The sequence below is a fragment of the Schistocerca gregaria genome, chromosome 4, assembly GCF_023897955.1.
Source record: "Schistocerca gregaria isolate iqSchGreg1 chromosome 4, iqSchGreg1.2, whole genome shotgun sequence".
In the NCBI taxonomy this organism is placed as follows: domain Eukaryota; kingdom Metazoa; phylum Arthropoda; class Insecta; order Orthoptera; family Acrididae; genus Schistocerca; species Schistocerca gregaria.
In genome coordinates, this window is record NC_064923.1 from 285,605,424 (window position 1) to 285,632,843 (window position 27,420).

Sequence of the window (27,420 nt, forward strand, 5' to 3'; positions counted from 1 at the left end):
TGTACAAGTTGGCTGATTCTAATGGGGGATCACTGATATTAAATCATAGGCAGCGCACAATTTTAGGAAGTGCATAATTTTATGTTTAGAAACATTTAAAGCAAGTTACCAGTCCTTGCATCACTTTGAAATCTTATCAATAGCTGGTTGAATATTTCTATAACTTTTTTATGCAAAAGTGTGATACTGTTTCTAATATTGCCCGTTAGGTCATTAATGTACAACACGTATAGCTAAGTTTCCAAAAAACTTCCTGGGGCATACCTGAAGTTAGTTCTAAGTCTGTTATGACTTCCCATTCAAGTTAATGTGCTGTGTCCTGCCTATCCATAAATCGTTGACCCAGTCAGAAATTATGTTTGTTACCCCTGTTTTCATACTTTTATAATAAATGATGGTCTGGTAAAAAAACAAGCTCCTTGTTCCAGCCATGAAGCCCCAAAGGATGTCTACATTATTCTCTGCCTCACAGCATTATGCAGGTGCAGTATGGAGGGGCATGTCGTCAGCACAACACTCTCCCAACAGACTTTCCATACATGGAGCACCTACTGCTCAGTCTAGTAGCTCCTCAATTCACATCAGCCCTTACCAGTCCTCCACCAAGGAAAAATCCTTGGTAGTACCAGGAACTGAACCCAAGTCTACTACATGGCAGCCGTCTACGCTGACCACTTATCTACAGAGACAGACATGTTGGTATGGTACCTAAATCAAATACTTTTTGTAAATCAAGAAATAATGCATCCACCTGATTTCCTTGATCCATGGCTTTCAGAATGTCATGTGAGAAAAGCACAATTTGGATTTAGCATGACTTATGTTTTCGGAATGCACGCTGGTTGGCTTGAGAGCATCATTCTGTCAGAATCATCCTTTGGATAAACAACACAGAGCTGGTGATATCACACTCATTGTTGCACTAACAAAAATTGCAATAGAGCAAAGGGAAGATCAATATTACTGAAGACAATTGAGGTCATAGAGAAGGACAGTGTCATCAAAGGAGAATTCAGATTAATAGAATGAATGTTGTGATAGTTGTAGTTGTAATTTTATTCATATGTGTGTCACTGGACATTACAAGATATTACATTTCAAGAACAAAGAGAAATGTATATGCACACTTACAGGTCTAGTCAGATGTAGCTTTACAGGAGGAAGCATCCTGACATTTGCCTGATGTAATTTAAGGAAACCACAGAAAATATAAATCAGGATGGCTGGATAGAGACTGGAACCTCCAGCCTCCCAAATACAGGACCAGTCTGTTTAATGACAGAGAGGTATAACAGGAATTATTTGATGGAAATTGTTGCTCAGCAACCGAATAGACTAATGGTTAGATATACTGAAGTATCCATATTCTCTACCAATTTGTTGGAGATTTATGTTAGCCACTGTAGTGGATGCCAGTAATGGAAACATGCCTCAGTTAACACTATGGCATCCGGTACAAATTCTTGCTGCAGTTTTTTTATGGAATCTGATTGTAGCTGACGTCTTGAGGAGGTTCAGAAGGCAACAAATAGGAATAAATGAATATAATGTGCCCTGACAACCTCACCCATTATGGTGCTGCCTTTGCTGTATGTACCGCCAAAGTTCCAGAAAGCATCAGTTTTCTTGTAGAAGACGTAATTGTGAACCATGGGGTACCACATGTAATCATCTGTAATTGAGAAAACTTTTTGCATTCAGGACTGTTGTCAGAAATAATTTCACAATGCAACACGATCCACAGGCTGAGAACTACCCACCACACACAGACAAAGGGCTTCACAGAACATTTTACAACAGAGTCCCATTAATCCGAACTAATTGGGACTGGACCTTGTTTGGATTACTGATTTGTTTGGATTAGCCGGAATTACAGTGATGAGTTTCTAGAATGAGGTATACCAAGGAGATAAGTAGGTACACCACGGTAACAAATGGCAGCAAGTGTGGGGACAATGGCTCACTCTCACTCTCTGCCCTTGTTGTTGTGCATTGTTGAGACCTTTGTACTGTCTGAGGTTAGAGCACTGCCAGTTGGCTCCCAAAGCACTTGGTTATGTTAGTTATTGGTTGCTGGCACACATAACAGCTGTATTGTGTTCATTCAGGTGTAGTGGTATATGCATTTTCATCATGAGTAAACGGAAACATACAACATTAAATCTCAAAGAAAAACTGAATGCTTTGAAGCGGATAGACAATGGTGAGAATGTATCTAAACTGGCAATGAAAATGGGTGTTGGTAAAGCAACCATTTGTGATTGGAAGAAGAACCGAGTGAAGCTTGAACAGCCCTGTGCAATGTCTTCAGGAAAACTCTCAAAATTCGGCACACTTTCAAACAGTCCCAGTGTGATAAGGTGGATGAAACTCTTTTCCTTTGGTTTACGCAGGAAAGAGAGAGGGGAACTCCTTTGAGTGGAGCACTGGTTCAGGAGAAGGCTGTTTACCTTGAACAAGTTAATGAATGGTGATGAGTTAGTGCGAATATGGGTTGGTTGGACAAATTCAAAAAACATCCTGCAATCCATCCACTAACAATTACTGGAGAGAAGCTTTCTTCTGACTGTGATGCAGTGAAGGGATACATGACAGAGTTTGAAAAAATGATAAGAGAGGAAATTATTCTCCCCATAACACTGACGACACTGGCCTTAATTTTAGGGCATTACCAACAAAAAGCCTGGTGTCAAAATCAGATCCTGGTTTTAAAATGTGCAAAGATTGTGTGACTTTATTAGTGTGCAGCAATGCTGCTGGTAATCACAAACTGCCTTTAATGCTGATTGGCAAATCTGCTAGTCCAGAGCTTTTACAAATTGCAACATGAAGTCCCTGCTCGTATATTTTCACAACCAGAAAAAAGCACTGGTGGGTGGTAAGCTGTTCAAAGAATGGTTTCACGGCCAGTTTGTTACCTCTGTTCGACAGTTTTCTAAGGAAAATTATTTGTCTCCCTGTGCAGTCCTTTTGATTGATAACACGCCATCTCACCCCAGCACTGAGGAATTATGTGATGGAGAAATTGTGGCGAAGTTTTTGCTGCTGAATGTTACATCACTTCTACAGCCGATGGACCAGGGCATACTGCAAACATTAAAATTGATTTACAGAAAACAATTTTTAAGAATGCTGATCCAAGATGATAGTATTCCCTTAGGGGACAAAATAAAAAAGACCAATGTGAAGGATGTTGTTTATTAGGCTGCTGAGGCATGGCAAAATATTTCAGAAAATCATGGAGAAAACTGTGGGCATCTCTTGAATTTCAGGTCAACGTAGTTAAAAATGAAGAGGAAAATCTACTACAAATGATACAGACAATCCCTGGATGTGAAGAAGCTAGTGAAGGAATTATAGATGAGTGGATGGCAGCAGATGGGGCATTTGTGGAGAACCTTACTGATGCTGATTTAGTTGCTGCTGTGACTCAAGACCAGGAAGAAGTGGACTGCTGTGACGGAAGTGACAATGAGCCTGAAATCGACAAAGGAGAGCTGGTGCCACACAGTGATGCAGCAGAAGCTGAAAAACCTACTATAAACCATCAAAAATGGCTGTAGAAAATCATGTTCAGTTGTGAAAGATGCTAATTGCATGTTATCTTTGGGTATAAATCTCGCTAAATGTCCAACGTTTGCAAAACCTGCTAATTTCAACAGGCAAGGTGGTTGCAGTGCCATGTCCAGATGCAAAGCACACCAACTTACAGAACTCAGCAATCCAGATATTCAAAGCTATCTTTCAGGTTGTTATGATTAGAAGGGATATTATTCCTATTCAGAGTTAGATTGATTGCACTTTAGTGAAAGCATATGCGACACTGAAGCTCTCACTGCTGGTGCACTATCAAAAGCTGATCAGAAGAGTGTTTGTTGACATATTTGCATGAGTGTTTTGAAGAAAATGAGTGATTTTATGAATGGTTTATATGCAGAAGATGGTACAAGAGTCGTGGGAGTAATTGAAATAATGTGAATTCTGCAAGAAGTTGAACCTGTCATAGTACTTGCAAATGACCAGAATGAGACCGACGTCAACAGTCTATCCCAGAAAAGGAAGAGGCATCCTGATCAATGGAAGAGAAATGTTTCCAAAACAGGAAGGTAAGAACATGAAAAGTATTATTAAAGCAATGTTATGCAATGGAAACTCTGCTGATACTAATTGTTTTGACATAACCTCAACAAATTCGTCGGATGATCTGTGCTCTCCTCTACACAGTGATGTAGCCTGGCCAATTTAATTGACAATTCCTGCAAAACTGAAACTTGTAGCTACCTGCTGACAAAGTAAGTGTGTACTGCACAGCAAAACTAAAGAAAATTTGTGTTAAATGCAGCAAATATTACAGGGAGCAACAAGGAGTGCATATAGTTGCACTGTGCACTACACTTACACTGTTGCCAGATTGCTCCCAGTTTCAGTTTCACAGGAATTGTCAGTTGGGGACAATTATAAATACCCATTGGGAGAGGGGGTGTTGGCAGTAAAAAATGAAACTTTCTACCAATCATATGGTGTAATCAGGCCTTTTTATACGCACTACTTTATTTTTTAACTTACCTCATCATGCTTACGGTCCCTTTTATTTGATCTGCGTGTACAGACCCCTACTTTTCAAGACCCGTGATGTGATTCCCCATCCTCTACTCACCGTTGTTTATTGCTTCTATGTACTTAAGCATGGCACTCTGTTTCAGATACAACCCAACGACATCCCAGAAATGTCTGATTGTAAACATTCCTTCAGAAAACTAAGATCTAATGAACTTACTCTGCAAAACATAAGAAAAATTCACCAAATTTTTTACCAGAAAAGAACCCAAGAGTGGCAGAGCAATATTTTTTTGGTAGAAAGTGAAAAAAAAAGATGGTGAAAAATCACATTAAGAAGTTCACCACCTTAGAATGTCACCACTCACATGGAACCAACACCCAGAGAGTCTACTTCAGTAGCAAACAGAGCATAATAAAGAAGTGGATCATGCATTGTGAAGAGAACCATGAAAATGTTGTCAAATACTGTTAGTAAAAGAGCATTTTTGCCAAGATTTCAATATTGGCTTTGGTGCCCCATATGTTGATACTTGCTTGACATGCACATCCCTGGAAGAAGAGGAAAAATGAAGTGCCAAGAAGGAGAGTGAGCATACCCAGCTCAAAGTCCACAAAACAAAAGCTGATGTGTTCTGCGCAAAGCTGAAAAAAAAATAATGAGGGTGAAATAACTCTCAGCTACAATTATCAAAAGAATGTAATACTACCAAAGGTGCAGGCCAAGTGGTCTATTATTCCCATCAAACGTACCTTTACAGCTTCACACTCTGCCAGGGCATCCTGGAATCCTCCCAGACCACCGACAAGGTGATTTTGTACATTGGGTTGGAACATGAATATGCCAAAGGATTAAATCAAACAGCATCAATGGTTCACCACAGACATTCACCTAAACTTTGAAGGAGTGGAAAAACTTTGGTTGCTTTCTGATGGATGTGAGAGTCAGAATAAAGATGGGATGATGATCAGAATGCTATGTCACTGGTTTCTTCTCAATGCCCCTGACAATCTAGAAGAAACAGAACTGTGGTTCCCAATAGTGAGCCACTCATTCATGCTACCTGACAGGATTTTTGGTAACCTTGAAAGACAACTTTACAAGCCAATCATAATTGGAGACCCATCTGTATTCACTCACAATATTGAGAAATTTTCAACAGTAGTATGTCTTTGACAAAATTAATGTCCTATTCAAGGTTGGAAAGGATATGTGGGAGGCTCAGTGGAAGCATTTCCAGATTCAAAAAGCCAAAAAAATTGTGTTCACAAAAAGCAAAAACAAGAAGATTTGTCTAGTTTGTGGAGAGCCCTACAACAATTTTGGAGCTAGAGAGGGAAAGAGCATCCTGAAGAGGAGAAAAACTGTTATAACCTTTAATCACAATAATTGCGTGGATTTTCACACTCTCTCTTAGAAACAATAGCTGATCACATGATTACAACTCAGTCTCTCGTATACGACTGCTGTGCCGTGACATGCGGCCGGTGCCGTTCGTAGCTAGGTGGCGCTCCCGCGCTCATCTGATTTGCGGAGCGCCTCTATCGCCGTTTGTGCGTACTGTCGTGGCGGCACTGTTAAATGTCGTGGCACTATCACAACACTTTTCCCCCCTTGAAAAAAGTAAACACTCACTTCCTTGGAGATATGGACAGCGCAGAGACATCCATGGCCTCTTGTGAGGCCCCGAGGAGATCCCGCGCAGAGACACGGGAGTATGGTCGAAAATGTCCAGGACGGAAGCTCGTACGAGGAACGTGCCTCCTGGATGAGATGATGGGTGAAAACTCCGGAGCAGCATCCATAGGTGTCATTGACCTGGGAGTGTGCTCCAGCGAGATGGGTCCCGAAGAAGGCGGCGTCGCGACTGGGGCCGGTTCCGGAGTACTTGGAAGCGGCAGCGACGGCGGCTGCATCAACACGGACGGTAGATCGGCAGCAGCGACAGGACTGGCGTCTCGAGCTGGTGGAGGCGAAGGATGGGGCGGTGGCACAGGCGTGGCCACCACTCGTGGGCGCATCTGGTCATAATGGCGAACAACCGTGCCGTCGCCCGTACGGATTTCACAAAGCCGGCGGCCGCGAAGAGCCTTGACCACCCCTGGAATCCATTTAGGGCGAGATCCATACCCTCGTGCCCACACGTCGGCGCCCACTGAGTATTTTCCCGCACTAGGGGACACAGTACAAGGCCTGACAGGGTGAAGCAGGTGCAGTAGAGTGCGCGGTTGGCGGCCATGCAAGAGTTCAGCAGGGCTGCGATCACCCAGAGGCGTGAAGCGATAAGAACTCAGAAATTGCAGCAGGGCGTCATCTGTGGAAAAATCACTAAGGAATTTTTTCATCTGGCATTTGAAAGTGCGGACAAGGCGCTCGACCTCCCCATTCGATTGCGGATGGAAGGGAGGTGCGGTAACATGATGAATCCCTTGTCCAGTACAAAAATCACGGAAGGCCTGCGAAGAGAACTGAGGGCCATTGTCCGTGACGATCGTGGATGGAAGACCTTCTAGCGCAAAGATTTTGGACAAAGCCAGCGTCGTCGCCGCAGTGGTGGGCGACGGACATCTAACAACAAATGGAAACTTCGAGAAGGCGTCAATCAACAGTAGCCAATAAGTACCGAGGAAGGGGCCAGCAAAGTCGGCGTGCACCCGTTCCCATGGCTGAGCTGGATCAGGCCACGGAGAGGGCATTGTACGAGGTGCCGCCAGTTGTTGAGCACACTGGCCACATGCAGCAACCATATGGGCGATGTCCGAATCAATGCCGGGCCAATAAACGTGCCTGCGGGCCAGGGACTTAGTCCGAGAAATACCCCAATGGCCTCCGTGCAACAGTTTGAGAACATCTTTGCGAAGAGAGGCTGGCACCACGACCCGTGGAGATGCGCAATCCGTGGCCAGAAGAACAACACCATCACGAACAGACAGGCGAAGGCGCAAGGCATGGTAGTTGCGAAGGGGATCCGATGCCCGGCCCCCGGTCCTGTCTGGCCAACCTCGTTGAACAAGACCGATCACCCGACGCAGGACCGGGTCCCGCGCAGTAGCTGACGCGACCTGCGAACCTGTAAGTGGAAAGCCCTCGACTGCACGACGTTCTTCCTCATCAATGTGGAAACAGAGGAGTTCATCGCGATCGAAAACAGGGTCGGGGCCCATCGGCAATCGCGACAATGCATCCGCGTTTGCGTGCTGGGCCGTGGGGCGATAGTGAATCTCATAATGAAAACGAGACAAGTATAAGGCCCAACGTTGCAGGCGGTGAGCTGCCTTATCCGGAAGTGACGCCGAGGGGCTGAACAGAGAGACCAGCGGTTTGTGGTCGGTGATGAGGTGAAACTTAGAACCATACAAAAAAACGCTGAACTTTTTTAGAGCATAAATGATAGCGAGCGCCTCCTTTTCGATTTGAGAGTAACGCCGTTGCGCCTCGTTGAGGGTCTTGGAAGCATAGGCAATGGGTCGTTCCGACCCATCCTCATACCGATGGGCGAGAACAGCCCCTAGGCCATACTGTGACGCGTCAGTCGCCAGAACCAAGTGCTGACCCGGACGGAATGTGGCAAGACAAGGCGCCGACTGCAAATGAGCCTTCAGGCGGACAAAAGCCTGCTCACACCCGTCGGACCAACAGAAGGGGACGTTTTTGCGTAACAGCTGATGCAGAGGATAAGCTACCGCTGCTGCGGATGGAATGAATTTGTGATAATAAGCAATCTTGCCTAGAAACGCCTGAAGTTCTTTGACCGTAGACGGCCGGGGTAGAGCGTTAATGGCCGCAACGTGCTCACGGAGAGGGCGTATGCCCTCACGGGACAACTGGAAACCAAGATACTCAATGGAGGGTTGGAAGAACTGTGACTTGTCCAGATTGCACCTCAACCCAGCCGAATGCAAAACCCGAAACAGTGAACGTAAATTACGAAGGTGCTCCGCAGTGGAGGCTCCCGTGACAACAATGTCATCCAGATAGTTTATGCAGCTGGGAACGGAAGCCGTGAGCTGTTCCAAAAACCGCTGAAAAATGGCCGGTGCGCTAGCGACGCCAAATGGTAATCGCTGGTACTGATACAACCCACAAGGAGTGTTGATAACGAGAAATTCCTTGGAAGGAGCGTCCAACGGCAACTGATGGTACGCCTCCGATAAGTCAAGTTTGGAAAAGAACTGGCCCCCAGCGAGCTTGGTAAACAACTCCTCAGGACGAGGAAGAGGATAAGTGTCAATGACGCTCTGAGCGTTGACAGTGGCTTTAAAGTCACCACACAATCGCAGACTCCCGTTTGGTTTAGAAACCACCACGATCGGCGATGCCCATTCGCTGGAGGTAACCGGAAGGAGAATCCCTGAAGCTGTTAACCTGTCTAGCTCAGCCTTGACAGGTGCACGCAACGCCACTGGAATAGGGCGTGCCCGGAAAAACTTAGGGCGAGCCGTAGGTTTAAGAGTAATGTGGGCTGCAAAATCCTTGGCACAACCCAGACCAGCAGAGAACACGGACGAAAATTCACAACACAATCCATCAAGCTGTTGATACGGAATGTCCTCAGATATGAGGTGCACATCATCATCAATGGAGAACCCAAACAACTGGAAAGCATCATAACCGAACAGGTTTTCAGTGCCCGCATGATCCACCACATAAAACGTGAGGGGCCGAACAACAGACTTGTAGGCAGTGGAAGCATCAAACTGGCCCATGATAGGAATTTTCTGCTGATTATAAGTCCTCAGATTGCGCGTAACTGGAGACAAAGGAGGGGAGCCCAACGCCAAATACGTGCGAGAATTAATGAGAGTTACTGCAGAGCCAGTGTCCACTTGCATGCGGATGTCTTTATTCATAACACGAACAGTAACAAACAACTTATTTGTTTGAGAAAGCACACAGTGAACATCCATGTCCGACGCCTCGTCCTCGTCGACAGGAACTTTATGGGACTGACACACAGAAGCAATGTGGCCTTTTTTCCTACATGAATTACACGTGGCCCAACGTTTTGGACACGCTGCCCTGTCGTGCTGTACGAAACAACGGGGGCAAGAAGGAAGCGCGGAACGAACCGGCTTCTGTGGTTGCTGGTTTCGCTGCGAGCGTTGCGGCCCAACGCGACGTTGTTTACGCGAGTGAACCGCCGCCACATCTTCGTTCTCCTGTGCAACAGGCAAATTGTCCTTGTCGAGAGTTGACTGTACAGCGCCTACATCACACCACGCGTCTATTTGCGCGCCAGCAGCGTGAGACACTTCAAAGGATTGAGCGATGCTTAGAACTTCCGACAACGACGGGTTTGGCAGTTGTAGGGCACGTTGCCGAACTTCTTTATCAGGAGCAAGCCGTAGAATAGCATCCCTAACCATTGAATCAGCATAAGACTCGTGATGAGTGTCCGTGACAAACTGACATTTCCTATTCAGGCCGTGTAGTTCCGCCGCCCAAGCCCGGTAAGATTGATGGGGCTGTTTACGACACCGGTAGAACGCCACGCGGGCGGCAACGACGTGGGTGTTTGTTCGATAATAGGCAGACAATAAGTCACACATTTCTTGGAAGGACAGGGAGGCTGGTTCCCGCAGAGGGGCTAACTGAGATAGCAGCTGATAGACCCGAGGGGAAATCCAAGATAGAAATAACGACTTACACATAGGAGCGTCGACAACGCCGAAAGCCAAGAAGTGTTGCCGCAAACGCTTCTCATAATTCTCCCAGTCTTCAGCGGCCTCGTCGTAAGGAGGGAATGGAGGCGGAGAAGAGGAAGACAGACGATGAGTAAGCGACGTCGACAACGCCTGAATCGCTGCCGTCAGCTGTGTTTGTTGTTCAATGAGCGCTTGCATAAGCTGTTCCATGTCTGCCCCGTCACGAACACGCAAATCCACAACGCGGTGAAAATATCCCATCCTCGTCGCCAAAAAGTGTTATAACCTTTAATCACAATAATTGCGTGGATTTTCACACTCTCTCTTAGAAACAATAGCTGATCACATGATTACAACTCAGTCTCTCGTATACGACTGCTGTGCCGTGACATGCGGCCGGTGCCGTTCGTAGCTAGGTGGCGCTCCCGCGCTCATCTGATTTGCGGAGCGCCTCTATCGCCGTTTGTGCGTACTGTCGTGGCGGCACTGTTAAATGTCGTGGCACTATCACAACAAAAACAACAAAGCAAACGACCCAACTCCAATCACAGCAGGTGCAAAATTTTCAGAAGTCAAACTCAGAGACATCAAAAAGCTTTTGAAGCTCCATTTTGGTGAAAACAGGATGACCAATGACACATTCAAATTCTACACCAATGTAGTCAGTGAGCAGGAAGGCACTACTAGAGTTCCTTTCACGGCTGCCAACCCTCAGAACAAGGAAGAAGCCAGAAGCAATTTTGAGTTGATGGACAATGTTGAGGTCGATGTCACTTAAAAGGAATTTTCAGCCTATTCATTTTCTAAAAGTTTTTGTCACTGTTTTAACTATGATGCAACTTTCTGCCAATTTTTTCATTTTCTAAAATTTTATCAACGTTTCACTAAGATGCAATTTGGAGCTTATTTTGTATTCTACAATACCTTATGATATTGAAACCATGATGATCTATTTTGCAAAAGAACCTAATGTTGAAAATCCACTTTCATTCTCTTTTTTACATTAAATAAGTCACTTTTCCTGGTGAAATAATGCCAATTTCGTGTTTTTATATGCCAGTTTTGCAGAATTTTCAGACTTTCCTTTGAAGCAAAACATACTCTGTTTATGGTTGCAATAATTAATTTCCATCTTTCTGTCATTCCAAACATGTCATTGAATAGCAGGTTTTGGAACTGAATATTTGCTTCGTAATTTATATGTTTGCAAAACCTGCCAACTGCACAAAACGGGTGCAAAAACCACTAAGTCAATATGTCATTTAAGATTTTAATGTGTAAAACATAATCACAGATTCCAGCTATTAATAAAAACTAATTAATTATTTCTTACTTATATTTTTTAAAAAGAAATGAAGTCTTTAAGTTTTTAATAATTTGGAAGGGATAAGTTTTTCATGATTATCTCAGTCTCACTTATCATGCACTTAGCGGCTTTTGCATCTGGGCTACTCAACTGGTAGTAGTCTCAAACGTGACATAGTTTGCTGGTATGAAATGGACCTCTAGTGTATCTGCAGTCATATAAGTACATAGACTGCCCTCCTAGAGATCAATACATTCAACAACACGCTCTCCATCTCAAACTGTATCAGAATGGTTCACTGAGGCTAGTCATTTGGATCCAAGAGTCACCTGACTTCAGTTATAATAAAGACATGGGGATATAGTAAAAGAGACATTTGCTTTGGATCCTACTATGTCCAGTCTCTGTGGGTCACCAATGGTTACTCCATGTGGATCAAAATGACAAAATGACTCCTCAACATTTCCAGTCTCATGTTTTGGCAATGCCATAGCCAACGGTTATTATCTTCATGGTGGAAGACAGTGTTACATGCTGTTAGGAAACTGTTTATAGAGTTGTTCATTGGAACAATTACTTCAATTGATAATAATTAATCTATTCACTTCCTATTAAACTCATTTAGTTTATACAATAAAGGTTAATGAGAAACATTTTTAATTTATTCAAGACTATTAATCTACAATGCAGCAAACAGTGGAAATATACATAATCTGAAAATGCAGCAAGAAATAGTCTTCATGGCAAAACATGTTGGTTACATGAGCAATTAGCCAATATGTTTATTTCATCTCAATTGACTGTCCATTAGGACACACAGATATAGTAAACATATGGCTTATTTAACATGTAATTATTCTATGTTTGTAATGTCATAATATTTTCAAGACTTAATGTAAATGCAATCTCCTTGTACACCTGTCTGGAATGTTATGATTCCTGCCAGAGGAGTCTTATGACTAGCAAGATTGGAGGTGCAGATTTCTGTATTATTGGTCATACGCATGGCTAACTCAGATGCCAAGCCAAACAAACCATTTAAATTTCACATTTTATATTGTTTTAGTAGCATCTGTTTTCAGACAGGGAAACAACTTTCACATTCCTCAGTTACTTTTCTCTGAACTACAGCATATTTTTGTTTCCTTACTATAGCATCATCTGAACATTGCACTGATTTGTAACTATTTTAGTAATATCAAACATATTTGGCAGATTTACTATTGGTAATTAGAAAAAAAATCATCAGTTAGTGAATCATACTTACCACTTGACATGGTGGGCAGGGGCGACATGGTCCACAACAACTGCAACAGACACAATGAGTAATATTAATGTGATGATGATGATGATGATGATGATGATAGTACAACTAGTAGCGTTGTTAAAAGAACAAATAATATATTTTCTGTCTGCCCCTGGTAGCTGAATGGTCAGCGCGATGGTATGTCGTACCTAATGGCCCAGGTTCGACTCCCGGCTGGGTCGGAGATTTTCTCCACTCAGGGACTGAGTGTTGTGTTGTCCTTATCATCATCATTTCACCCCCATCGACACGCAAGTCGCTGCAGTGGTGTCAACTCGAATGATTTGCACCAGGCAAATGGTCTACCCAACAGGAAGCCATAGCCACGTGTCATTTTTTATTTATATATTTTCTGCAGCTTTTCATTTCCCCTCATTGCTTCAGAATTCTGCAGATTGTGTTTTCATGTGGCCATTGATATGTGTTTACATTTTGTGGTGTGCAATTGCAGCTGTAGCGGTTATAAAGCTAAGTACTGACAAAGCTATTTGCGCACTGTTATTCGTTTATTAAATTTAATAGTTTTTAGCAGTGTTTTGCGCTGTTTGTGGCAAAATAATGATTTAGTAAACATTTGGAAACATTCACTGTGTTTTTTAGAGTTTTCTGTGCATTTAAGTTGTTTAGTAAATTTTGTGCTTTAGTTTTCACCTGACATTTCTTATTGTTTCTAGTGAAATATTTCAGTAAAATTTTCATTCAGTGTTTTAACTTCATAGAGTGTTCCAGTGGCCGCTTGAATTTTTTATTTTAGCTACTAATTCTGTGAAGTTTTGTTGGTATAGATATTAGTTGTGGTTCAGTAATATTAATGCATGTAGTTGCTTTCTTAGTAGAGAGATAATTTCAAGACCGCTACTGTTAGTTCTGTAAATAGTTCTACTAGTGTACCTGAACTTAGGTAACATAGACGTATAGTTTTTTTTCAGTAACTGTAAAATTTTACCGTGAGTGAGAAGTGTGGGCTCTGTCGTAGGTTTGTGAGTGGCGGGTTACAGTATGGGAATTGTTGAAAGTATTATCAGGAGGGGGAGAAGGGGGGGGGGGGGCATTCTAGCAAGATTATCTCCTGGAAATGCAGAATCTGTAGTAGAAATAAGTTGATAAAGGAGTAGGAGCATAAGATCTGTGCCCTTCAGGTGCAATTACAACACGCATAGGAGGAATTAGATAGGTTGAGGAGGGTGAAGGGTGCTGGGAAATGGGAACTGGCAGCTGGCAAGAAGGCAGCTAGGAGGAGGAGGTATTCAGACAGTTATATTTTGCATATAGCAATGGATTTGACCAACCGTCAGAGTTGAGTGGAGAGGAGCCTCTTGTAGCTGTAGGTGTAGGGAACATGTACCAGTCCTCAGCAGTTATGAGGCCTAGGTCAATTGCAAAGTCTAACAGAAAGATGAGGGTTCTGCTGATAGGTAGTTTGCACAGTAGAAATGTGAATCAGCAGTTGCAGGAAGTGTTGGGGAGTGAGTACCACATCACCAGCATTGTGAAGCCTAGTGCAGGGTTGGCTCAGGTGACTGACGCATAGGGGAGTTACGTAGAAATTTCACAAAGGAGGATCAGATAGTGCTAGTGGGTGGAGCAGGGAACAGTCATGATAGGGACGGGGAATATGATGTTGGTGGTGACCTGATAAAGATAGCTGCTCAAACTGGTGGCACTAATGTGCAATTCGTGCAACTGTTCCAGCATCATGATCAGCATTATCTTAATGCAGTTGTTGGGCATGTTAATGTGAGGCTGGAGAAGACACTGTTGGCAGACGGCATGGGCCACATTTCAGTGGTGCCAGTTGATCTATCAGTACATCAGGTTTCACAAGGCATAGTCTGCACCTCAATAGGTATGGGAAGGGGAGGTTGGCAAAGCTTATAGGTGACAGTGTAATGAGTGGTGGTGGGATTACTCATGGAAAAATTCCTGTAGTAGTTGGTGTTAGAGCTGCACCTATTTATAGACTGAAGTCAGCTAATAGGCATACCTGCTTAAAGAAAGTCCCTCTGACTAGGATATCACCTTCTGATGATGCCATATTTCCAAGTAGAGAAGCAATTAGCATATTTCATCAAAATTAAGAGATATTGGAGATAAAGTTAGTGAAGTGCTTATAGATGTTGACTCTGAAATTATTCGTATATTGGAGCTTCCTTTACCAGGATACAGATTAGCTGACTGTTTTTCAAGGAGTTCCTTGTGGAGTGGGGGAGTGACCATGTACGTAAAACACAGTAATCTGTTTGAGTCCATAGATGTATCATGGCACTACACTGTACAGATATTTGATAGTTGTGCAAGGGCAGTTGAATTTAGTGAAACTAAACTTCTAATTGCTGTTGTTTATAGGTCTCCTAACTCTGACTTCAGAGCATTTGTGGCTCGGAGGAAACCTGACAGGTTCTTGATTCACTTTATAGGAAGTCCCAGAAATTAATTATATGTGGAGACTGGAATATAAATTTTGTATATGATGGTGCAAGAAAAAGGATGTTGGTAGATCTCTTAAATTAATATGATCTGATGCAGACTGTGTTTTTTTCCAGCTGGGGTGCAGGGGAACAGTATCACAGCCATAGACAATATTTTTTATTCATTCTTCATTGCTAGATGAGCATTCTGTTAGTAAAAGGGTGACTGGCCTTTCAGACCATGATGCAAAAAAATTAACACTAAGAGGCTTTTGTGCTCAAACAAATGTCACATACAATTACAAAAAATGTATGAAAGTTAATCCAACAGCAAGAGTTGCTTTCCATTAGAACATTCTAAAGAGGGTACTAGCAGTAAAAGGAAGCCTGGATAGCTGACTAGTGAGGTAACTGACTAGTGAGATAAGAATATCATGTAAAACAAAGTGGGAATTACACGCATCAAAAGAAATTTGCATCAACCTAGTTCCCAGAATTCCTTAAGATAGACGTTGACTGTGGATATTGTATCACAGACACAGTCCCTCTGGCTGTTCAGAGATGTCACTAAACTCACCAAAACATATAAACAACAATGCATGAGCAGCACCTATTAGACAGGGGGGTCCAACAGTCAATCAGTTCCAGGCATTCCACCAGGAACTTGGTACACATTCATGCTTTCTGTAGTTCAACCATGCATATATGGTCAATACCACGGTTCAATCATGTCCGCATTGTTACTTTGTGCCAGAAAGGGCTCTCAATAAAGGAAGTGTCCAGGCATCTTGGTGTGAACCAAAGCGACGTTGTTCGGTCATGGAGGAGATACACAGAGACAGAACTGTCGATGACATTCGTCACTCAGGCCGCCCAAGGGCAACTACTGCAGTTGATGACTGCTACCTATGGATTGTGTCTCGGAGGAAACCTGACAGCAGTGTCACCATGTTGAATAATGCTTTTCATGCAGCCACAGGGCGTCGTGTGTTCTCAAACTGTGTGCAATAGGCTGCATGATGCGCAACTTCACTCCTGACATCCATGGCGAGGTCGGTCTTTGCAACCACAACACCATGCAGCACGGTACAGATGGGCCTAACTCCCACTCAGGATTGGCATCACATTCTCTTCAATGATGAGTATCGCATATGCCTTCAACTACACAATTATCAGAGATGTCTTTTGATGCTACCAGTCAGGCTGAACACCTTAGACATGCTGTCCAGCGAGTGCAGCAAGGTGGCGGTTCCCTGCCGTTTTGGGGTGACATTATGTGGGGGCCAACATTTGCTGTTGGTGGTCATGGAAGGCACCGTAATGGCTGTATGATACACGAATGCCATCCTCAGATCGATAGTGCAACCACATCAGCAGCATATTGGCGAGGCATTCATCTTCATGGATGCACACCTTGTGAATGATTTCTTTCAGGATAACAACAGTGCTCACTATGGTCACATGTTTGAATCCTGCCTCGGGCATGCATGTGTGTGATGTCCTTACATTAGTTAGGTTTAAGATATTCTAAATTCTAGAGGACTGATGACCTCAGATGTTACGTCCCATAGTGCTCAGAGCCATTCAAACCATTTGAACAACAGTGCTCAACTAGAGTGGCCAGAATGTTCTACAGACATGAACCCTATTAAACATGCCTGGGATACATTGAAAAAGGCTGTTTGTGGACAACATGACTCACCAACCACTCTGAGGGATCTATACTGAATCACCATTGAGGAGTGGGACAATCTGAACCAACAGTGCCTTGATGAACTTGTGGATAGTATGCTGTGATGAATACAGGCATGCATCAATGCAAGAGGACGTGCTACTGGGTATCAGAGGTACTGGTGTGTACAGCAATCTGGACCACCACCTCTGAAGGTCTCGCTGTATGTTGGTACAACATGCAATGTGTGGTTTTCATGAGCAATAAAAAGGGTGGAAATGATGTTTATGTTGATCTCTATTTCAGTTTTCTGTTCAGGTTCCAGAACTCTCAGAGCTGAGGTGATGCAAAGCATTTTTGATGTGTGTATATCAACATGTTAGAATCAAACTACAGTAGCCCATTACAAATAGTACTGTAAGGTGCCTAAAAATGATATTAGGAGGCAACGAGTATGTGGAATGCAAATGGAATAGGTAATTCACAGGATAAAATTAAAACCATATTATCAGTTGTGAAGGAAGTGTCTGGTCAGCAGCACAAGGTCAACAAAGTAAAGTCAGTTCGTAGCAAAAATATTTCTGTTGCTGATAAACCAGATATATGTACAGTATTTAACAATCATTTTCTGAGCATTGCTGGTGAATTCTACAGGGAATCATGTAATTCTCTTGGCAAACGCCTTCCGAGATTTGTCTGAAATACTCCTTGTGATAGAGACAAGGGGGAGATTGAGTCAATAATTAAATCACTGAAGACTAAGGATTCTCATGGATATTATGGAGTGCCTAGCAGAAAATTAAAGTATTGTGTGGCAAATGTTAGCCCTGTATTTAGTCATATTTGTAATTTTTCCTTTAGCAATGGTAAGTTTCTTGAACGGTTAAAGTACTCAGTAGTAAAGCCACTTTATAAAAAGGGAGAAAGGGATAATCTAGACAATTTTAGACCTATTTCTATGCCATCAGTGTTTGCTAAAGTTATTGAAAAGGCCGTGTCTGTAAGGATAATTGATCATTTTATATCACATGATTTGCTATCAAATGTACAGTTCGGCTTTAGAAGTCGTTTAACAACTGAAAATGATATATTCCCTTTTTCCTCTGAGGCACTGGATGGGTTCACAGGCGCTGACTCCATGGGACATGAGGGGACCCGACCCGGGTCCGTTCAAAAATTCGTTTTGTGGAGGGGGGAGGGGGGGGTGACTGTATATGTGCAGATGGATATGAGTGTGAGTGTGTGTGTGTGTGTGTGTGTGTGTGTGTGTGTGTGTGTGTGTGTGTGTGTGTGTGTGTGTGTGTGTGCGCGAGAGCGCGCGCGCGCGCAAGTGTATACCGGTCCCTTTTTCCCCCTAACATAAGTCTTTCCGCTCCTGGGATTGGAGTGACTCCTTAACCTCTCCCTTAAAACCCACATCCTTTCGTCTTTCCCTCTCCTTCCCTCTTTCCTGATGAAGCAACCGCGGGTTGCGAAAGCTTGAATTTTGTGTGTTTGTTTGTGTTTGTTAGTGTCTCTATCAACAAACCAATGTTTTCATTTGGAAAGTTACATCGTCTTTGTTTTTGGATATATTTTTCCCACGTGGAATGTTTCCCTCTATTATGTTCATTACATAATTAGATGGTTATATATGAATGAATACACCATCTCTTCCTTCATCTATTTACTTATTAATTACAGAAATGTGCACACTTTCTTCCAGTTTCACACTATGAGTGTCTCAAGAGGAATGGTCAATATTCAGGGACATGACTGGAAGAATCATTTAAAGCAAAAAAGTCAGGCTCTTTGTCTTCCATATTTTAGAGGTGCTACTATGGACCTAAACATGAAAAAAATGACTCACAAACATGAACCCAAAAGTGCATATCTTAAGAGCTATGCAAAACGTGTTTCTTCTACTGAAGAAGAGCTTATTGATTTCAAGGTATGCATTTTAGGGACCAAGTTTACTAAACAAGTTTTTCTTGTTTTTAACAATACTACTACTCCCAAAATATGGAAAACAAAGAGCTTGCAATACAAGAGATTAGTTTCACAGTACTGAAGATAAAGAAGTGCTCATAGCTCCCAAGTAAACATTTTAGAGTCCATGTTACCAGACTTCCTTGCTTCAAATTATTGTTCCTATCAAATCCTTGGATACTGGCAATTACTCCTGGGGGAATTACTCCTGGGGGATGCTGTATATGATATAACTGTATTTTGCACGAATGAATAAGTATATTATGATTACACATACGATTTGAATAAGTACAAACCAATGATACTTTTATTTACCAGCAATTAGGGTTTTTCCTCCTGTACGGGTAAGTTCATGATGAAGTTACAATGTTTCAGGGATGAAGGAGAAAGGTAAATGTATGAATTTGAGGTAAGGGACCCTTGTTGTAATCAAAAATTGTACAGTTATCTCAGACAATGGAATAGATGTACTGATACTGTTGTTGCAAAGATTGTAGGGTAGGAACTTTCAGAGGTGGCAGTATGAATCAAAGCAAGAAAAAAAATCTAGTAAACATGGACTCTAACATGCATACCTTAAGAGGCAGTGAACACTTGTGCATCTTTGATAATATGAAACACATCTCTTCTAATGTAAACTCTTTGGTTTCCATGTGGTTGGAAAAAAAAAGGAAAAAAATAAAGAGAGAGACAGAGAGAGAGAGTAGAACAGGAAGAAGAAGAAGAAGAAGAAGAAAGAGAGACAGACAGAGAGAGAGAGTGAGAGAGAGAGAGAGAGAGAGAGAGAGAGAGAGAGAGAGAGAGAGAGAGAGAGAGAGAGAGAGAAGAAAAGGACCTGAAGATCCATGGGCACTTATTCAGTAGAAGATGTGTTTCACAGTGTTGAAGACAAACAAGTGGTCATAGCTCTTACAGTATGCAGTTTAGAGTCCATATTTATTGGACACATTTCTCCTGTTATGTCCATACTATCTCCCCCAAAAATATGGAAACTGTAGAGCTCGCAGTAGGAGAAATGTGTTTCATAGCATCAAATATGAATAAGTGTTCACAGCTCTTTAGATATGTATTTTACAGCCTATGTTCACTCTACATTTTTTCTTGTTTTGGTCCATGCTATCACCTCTGAAAGTTGCCTAACCTACAATCTTAGTAACAATGATTTCAGTAGATGTATTCCACTGTCATAGGCACCAGAATGATTTTGTTTATAATTGCTGACTTGGTCATTTCTGGACAAGGGTCCCTTACTTCAAATTGGTACATTTACTCTTCTTCGTGATCCCTGAAAGTTTATAACATAATCATGGAATTATCCTGTACACATACTTCAGATTATTTTGAAGGTATTTTTCAAATGAACAATGTACATTATTTTTAAGCCATGCCTCTAACACTATTTTCAATTTATTAAGAGCAAGGATTTTTACTGATTGTGGCAGTTCATTGTATATCTTCAGACTTAGGTGTTTGTGAAAACTGTATGAAAGACAGTTTTTAAAGTGGTATGTCTAACATGTAGTTGTTCCTGGTACTATAATATCAACTGTGTATTCCATGTAAAAAGTCTTTCTCATACATCAATGTAAATAATCAAAGTTGTACATGCTATTTCAGTGTGGTCAACTATGCACATCTGTATTTTGTACAGTATTGTTCACCCTATATGTGTGTGTATATATATACTATGTATTTTTTGACGAAATTCATGCAATGTACATTGTCTCTGGATGAATAAACTACTACTACTACTACTACTACTACTACTACTACTACTACTATACAAATGTACATTCATTCTTGGAGTAAATTTCTGTATATTTTCTTTGACAAATATTAGGCATTTATACATACAGAGGCTTTGAAGTGTCATTATATTGAGTTGACTTTGTGTTGTATTTGATCTAAGAAACCATATTTCCATTATTTTTATCTAAAGATGTTCAATCATTTGCCACATTTTCATTTCACAGCATAATACTACAGAAATCCTATGATTATATTCTGTATTACAGCACTGCCCTCCTGTGTCATTTGAATTAAGATGTGATAAGCAATCACATACTGTTTCTCTAGGTTTAAAATTAAACTTCATTGAACACGCATTGAATTCTTACCCCCCTCCCCCGACCCACTCCCACAATCTTAACCTTACATTTCATAATATTATCAGGGGTACTGGTCAGTTCAGTACTGTTTTGTGTGATAAAATACTAAATGATGTTTCTGAATTGTATTGTACCTCTGCTTTGCTAATTACAGGTGTTACATAACTTCCATTACGTATATCTGTAGAGTCTGTGCACATGAAGTCATATGTTACTTGCAGTTAAAACACTTTGCAATTGTTCCCACACAATTTCTGTTGCTGAAAGCTGGGAAGTTGACATGAGTGGAGACTTTTGGAATCTCTGTGATGTCTACCACTCTTCATGAGGGCTCACACACAGATTCTGGGTGACAACAAGTGAAATCCGTGCTTCCAGCTGAGTCATTACAAAGTGTGACCTTCACCTTATTTACATTCATTACTGAAATGTATGAGCTTACTGTCCATGTCCTAGCTGTTGGAATCATATTTGAGTATAGCGTAGAACAATAATTCAGCTACATAACAACCACATAGCTAATCACGAGCAAGAAAGTTTAATATTAACAACTGCCAAGTACTATCACCTGATCACCCGTTAGCAATCCTACAATTATGACTTATCAGGAGCACAAGTCTTGAAACAACTGAGTGTCTATCTAAGTTAAAACCTAAGCAACAAACACAGTATTCCATCAGTACACACTTCATTGATCAAATAAAATGATTTGATGAGACCACGCCCAAAAATGAGACAGCAATCAACTGCAGGAAACTTTGGCTAGTTGAATGATCTTGGACAACACTATCCAAGACTGACTTGATAACAGAGAATGTGAAGCCAATGTCTTAGCATGTGAAGACTATAAAAACTCTGAAGTGCATGATTCTGAAGAAATATAGCTTCGAGGGTAAATGTTAACATGTTCAGATGCCATAGGTGACAGAACAAATTCTGGGGTTCCTCCACAGTTGCGCAGTAATGGTGTTTGATTGCCATTGATCAAGTCAGGGTCATTTTCTGCTGACATTGAGCAATGGACTCCTTTTTGGAAACAGTTTGATTCCTCTATCAACGCAGACCTGAGTTTGTCAACTGGTAATAAACAGATATTTCCTCAATGCTAAATGGAGGGGAACCCAAGAGTTTGGTACTAAACATTGCCACAACTGCAGCTGTTTTTGAACAAACCAAGGAAGTCTTTTTTGTACATTATGGCAGTGGAAATAGAATTATCCAAGTGCATCTTGACTGCCTGATAGATATCACACATACAGCTTGTGACTCCCCAGAATATCTTAACATTTATTGAATGTAATAAGCGTATTCACACTCCACAGCCACTAAGGGAGAATGTAGAAGCTTATGGTTGAATTTTAGTTCCAGAGATACTTCGTACTTTTCCATAAGATATATGTACACACTGGATAGTTCATACCAAATAGATACAACTGTCGGAAGGGAACATCCTGAAAGTGATGGAATTCTTCTTGTCAGAAGAGATAGATGGGCACTGACAGATCAAGAGATTTTTGAAGAAACTTGCAGATTAATCAACATTAAGACACAGGCTATCAACTAGTTCATTTACACTATTTGAAGGCAAGATACCACAGATTTAACATCAGTGTGGTACTGTCAGTCCAAATCACTTTACAATTTTTTGTATTTTTATTCAACAACTCACAAACTGAAGGAATTACTTTGCTATGAAATACTAAATAATTTGACTGTTTGCAATTATTATACATTATGCCTCCTCACAACATAACACCTGAACCACCTCAAGAACCAAGCTTGACAGTGTTCCTGAATGCATTACATGTCAAAACACCAGACAAAATGCACCTGACAACTCTTTAGGTGGCCAATATATGCCCCCTAATGGTCAGAATACCAACAACATGGAAAAAGAAAAGAGTTATTATTTTAAAGACAATTGATGAAGAAGGTCTTCGAGTTCATGAGTCCTACAGGCTGACATGTCTGCTGGGGAAAGTGCTGTAAAATACTATGTAGCAGACTGCAGGAGCAAAGACTACTATATGGAATCAGTCCTCTTTTTAGGAAAGGTGAGTCATTGTAGGATGTAATAAATGAGGCAACAATTTACCAAGAAATGCCCCATGTAAATACAATGGTGTGCAAAACTTAAGGACAAAAATAGCTTTTGCTTGATATGTCACTGCCAACTACTATAGCTCAATGAAACGTAGACCACACACAGAAAGAACTGCTATAATATAGTTCAGAAAGTAACTGAAAGAAATGCATGATGAGATGAACTGAAATGACATTTTAATTCAAAGACAATAACTACATTGAAGTCATCTAATTCATGATGGTCCCCTGGACATTACAGAAAGGCATGAGGTGATTCTTAATAGGGTATGTGAACACCATGAGTGACAATGCACGATCCTTCGTGGGCTTGCATGCTGGTCACAGGGTTTATAAAGATTCTTATGGTAGGATGTTCCATTTTTCCACCAGTGCGGTTATCTGCAAGAGTGTCTCCCAAACGATCCACACATGTATCAAGATGGATTTAAGTGGGGGAGACAAGTAGACCAGTCATTTTGCCTGAACATTCTTCTCAGTTCCAACGGCTCCTCACTTGCTGCTGCATTGATGCAGTCACACATTCATTAGATTAAGAATGCATCTCTGAAAAAGATGTTGCATGGGAAGGAGCTACAGGTCACAGTAATTGACTATTGAGTGTACTGCTTCAAAGATTTGAAGGTCAGTAACCCATGCAGCATTATGCCTCCTCACTACAAAACTGGACCACCAAAAACCATGCTCGACAGTTCTTGATGCATTACAAACCATGCTCGACAGTGTTCCTACATGCATTACATATTTCAACATCTTGTCATATGAGGGTATGTAATGCATCTAAGAACTTGTGCCAAAGATGGTAGTTTTGGTGGTCCAGGTTTTATGCTATGGGGGGGCATAATGCTGCATGGGTGTAGTGACCTTCAAATCTTTGATCAGTACACTCAATAGTCAATGTTACTGTGACGCTGTACTCCTTCCCCATGCACATCTTTTCAGAGTAGCTAGCTTCACAATATGTGACTGCATCAATGCACACATGGAGGAGCTCTTGGAACAAAAGAATGTTCAGCAAATGGACTGGCTTGCTTGTTCCCCCCACTTAAACCCACTGAGTACATGTGGGACGTGTGGGGGAGCACTTGCATATGAAGCAACAATCCAGCAGTTCTCAACAACATAACAACTCCTTACCAACATTGTGGACAGCATGGGAAGAGCATGTAGCAGAGCATCTGTGGTGGTCATGTACCCTATTAAGAACAATGCCCTGCATTTTGTAATGTCCAGTTGACCATCATGAATTGTGGTGAAATTAGTGTAATTATTTTCTTTGAATGAAAGTGTTATTCCTGTTTTTGCATTGCATATTTCTTTCAGTTACCTCTTGTACTACACCATAACAATTATTTCTATATACTGCCCAAATTACATCGAGCTGTGATACTTGGTAGTGACACACCATGTGAAAGCTACTTTTGTTACTAAGTTTTCTTACGTTCAAATGTGTGTGAATTCCTAAGGGACCAAACTGCTTAGGTCATCAGTCCCTAGACTTACACACACACACACACACACACACACACACACACACACACACACACACACACACACACACACACACACACACAAAAAGATCTTCAAAGGATCCCCACAAGTATTCATTTGTGACCGTGTGTTCTGGCGTTGGATAGTGGATCTGCTCCTAGAAAGCTACAAGACAATCACACAGTCATGGGCATGTGGAATATGTCAATGAGGTAATGATCCTAAGAAGAGTAGGTCAAGAAGGAAAGTGGAAACAGGCTGTAACACAGTGCTTCAAGAGATGCACAACTGATACCAAGGAGCAAAAGTACCAGCAGTACTCCAAAACACGAAACTTTAAAGTGACTATGTCACAGTTACATATAAGAACAAGCAACTCGCTGAAAATAACACACATGGAACTCCTCCTAAAAGTTACAGGTAAGTATCGGGGAAATTAAAAATGTGCTACTTAGTTTCTCATTACAAGTTCACCAAAATCAGTTGACGATAGCAGAAGAATGCAGACATTGTTACTTATATGGAGCTTTAATGTTAAGAATAAAATACTTGTTGCTTAAGGGTGCTCAACAGTGAGTTTATCAGCACAACGGAATACTCACACTGTAGTAGTAATGCAGCTACAATAGCATGAACAATGATGCTCTACTGCCAGATTACACTACTGAGAAACAGTACTGCAAGTTTGTTATGTTCATTTTCTGCTATGGATTCAAATTGTCATAATATATGATAATGAAAGCTGAAGAAGGTTTGTGTATGATTGCTTTCCAAGAACCTTAATTAAACCCTCAAGGAATAGTTATGAAGATTGCTACCCACTTCCCCTGTAGGTGAGAAAAGCATCGAATCATTCCGAAATGAAATGTCATGGGCGCCAACATGGACAATATTGCTGTGTCCAAGGGTGCAATCTTCACAGCATGGAGTAGAGAAGTCCAAAAGAGAGTAATCACAAACCTATTAGTTTCTTGAACAAATGCTGATTGTAAGAATAAAAGGTTAATACAATTAGGCAACGCAAATCAGCAAAAGGAGTTAAATAGTTGAAAAAGAACTCTTGTAAGATAAAAGGAGCTGAAGTGGTCTTACCAACTAACCCAGCAGTAACGATTCATTATTTGCCTTCAAAGCTTATGGCAACCTCCAAACTTCAGAGTTTGTAGCTGGAAATGAGTTATCGATAACTTAGGGATTATTTTCAGAAAGAACTGTTCACCCTGCAGCAACGTGCGTTGTTTTGGAACTTCCTTACAAAGTAACATCGTTCTGAAAAGGACAAGCCATAGGCTTCATCTAAGCTATTTCTCCACAAAATGCCCACCTGTCAAGTTATGGAAGCTGGAGATACGTATTGGCGGAATTGAAGCTGAGAAGACAGGTGTGAGTCATGCCTGGAAAAACTCAGCTGAAAAGAGCATTTTCCAGACTGACATACGGTTTTAATTTGTCAAGTAGTTTTAAAATAGTCTACAGTCCACTTCAAAGCAAAAATAGTACTCACTTTTTGTACAGGGGCTAAAGAACTGTCACCCAAGTAAAAACCGTCATAGTAAAGACACTAGCATACAGATTTTGCATTAGATACTGCATGCATCGAATGAAGCTTTTCGCCTATACTGTGTCCTAAAAATTTAAAATGTCCCCTTAAACTGCTTATCAGGTCTCGTGAGAGAAAAATTTCACTTTAACGACAATTTGGATCAAACTACAGGCACGTTGTCTTAACCAGTGTGGCATATTGCTTGTCTCTTTGAGTTGTCACAGCTATTGGCCCGTAACAGATCAGTACGTTTCCTGAGGAAACGTTTCCTTTGCCTTGTGATTTACTGCCGACTGTAAGCAAAAAAGCGTATTTAACGCTTTACTCCTTAAAATAATTAACATAACAGACAGTAACAGTCACTGTCAGCGAGCCAAGGAGCATGTTTTGTATCACTTTGCGTAGATTATCTGCCTACAGGACAAAATTAAATCAATTGCATTTCGATGCCCCCACCCTTACAGGTGCTCGAAGATATCTTCCTAGCGCTGAAATTCGCAGCAGAAAATACTGCGTTGTTACATACTGCTTGCAATGCAGTGGAACATAATATGACAAAGAATGACGCTCATAACTGTCGCCATGGGCAGTGCGTGTCGTATAACTGAAATAACAGGAAGCTCAAAGACTACAGCAACGTCAAAATGTGTACCACCACACACATTAGTCAAAATTTCGTAACATCAACGTCAGTGAAACACTACCTGTATTAAAACAATTATTGTACTATTCACAAACCTCATGACGATATGTGATCTGATTTACTTCAGTTGATAAATCTTTTTATTGATCCTTTGAAATCAATAGTACTGGTAAATTTTGACTGGTGAATTTCTGATATTAAGACCGGTAAATTTTGACCAACTGTCCGAAATACTATCTGCCTTCCCTGTGTTTATTCCATGGTAGCGATAGTCAGATGTTCGGCAGCCGCCGGTTCTTGCGGAACAGTTATCATTCAGTGCATGACATCTTTATTGTATTTTGGTGGAAATAAAAGGAAGGGGTATAAACACAGTCTAGCATAACAGTCGCGAAACTCCGTCTCGTTTTTGTTACCCCACAGCGATAGCAGCGCCCAAAGCGGCCAGAAAGCTACACTTCCGAATATAATATCTGATGAGTGCAAATACTAACGATTTATTGATTTGTAACATACTTTTTACAATACGAATTGTATGTAATGCCATAAAAACAGACAATAACTAAAAAGTGACACCATATTTGTCATTAACTGGTTTCCTAAGGACCCTGGGGGGTACGGCACGCTACATTACAGGACAGGTTATTTACAAATCGCTTGTAACGTACA

General features: G+C 41.5%; 1 long non-coding RNA gene across 1 annotated transcript in view; it reads right to left on the reverse strand.

Annotated features, from left to right (window-relative positions):
* The window catches only part of LOC126267942 (uncharacterized), a 44,529-nt gene extending 17,492 nt beyond the window's left edge, over positions 1 to 27,037 (reverse strand). Inside the window, exons 1-2 of the long non-coding RNA XR_007549051.1 lie at positions 26,847 to 27,037; positions 12,777 to 12,816 (exon numbers count right to left, since the gene is read on the reverse strand). This is a non-coding gene — a long non-coding RNA (uncharacterized LOC126267942). The remainder of the gene's footprint in view (positions 1 to 12,776; positions 12,817 to 26,846) is intronic.
* Between the last annotated feature and the right edge of the window lie 383 nt (positions 27,038 to 27,420).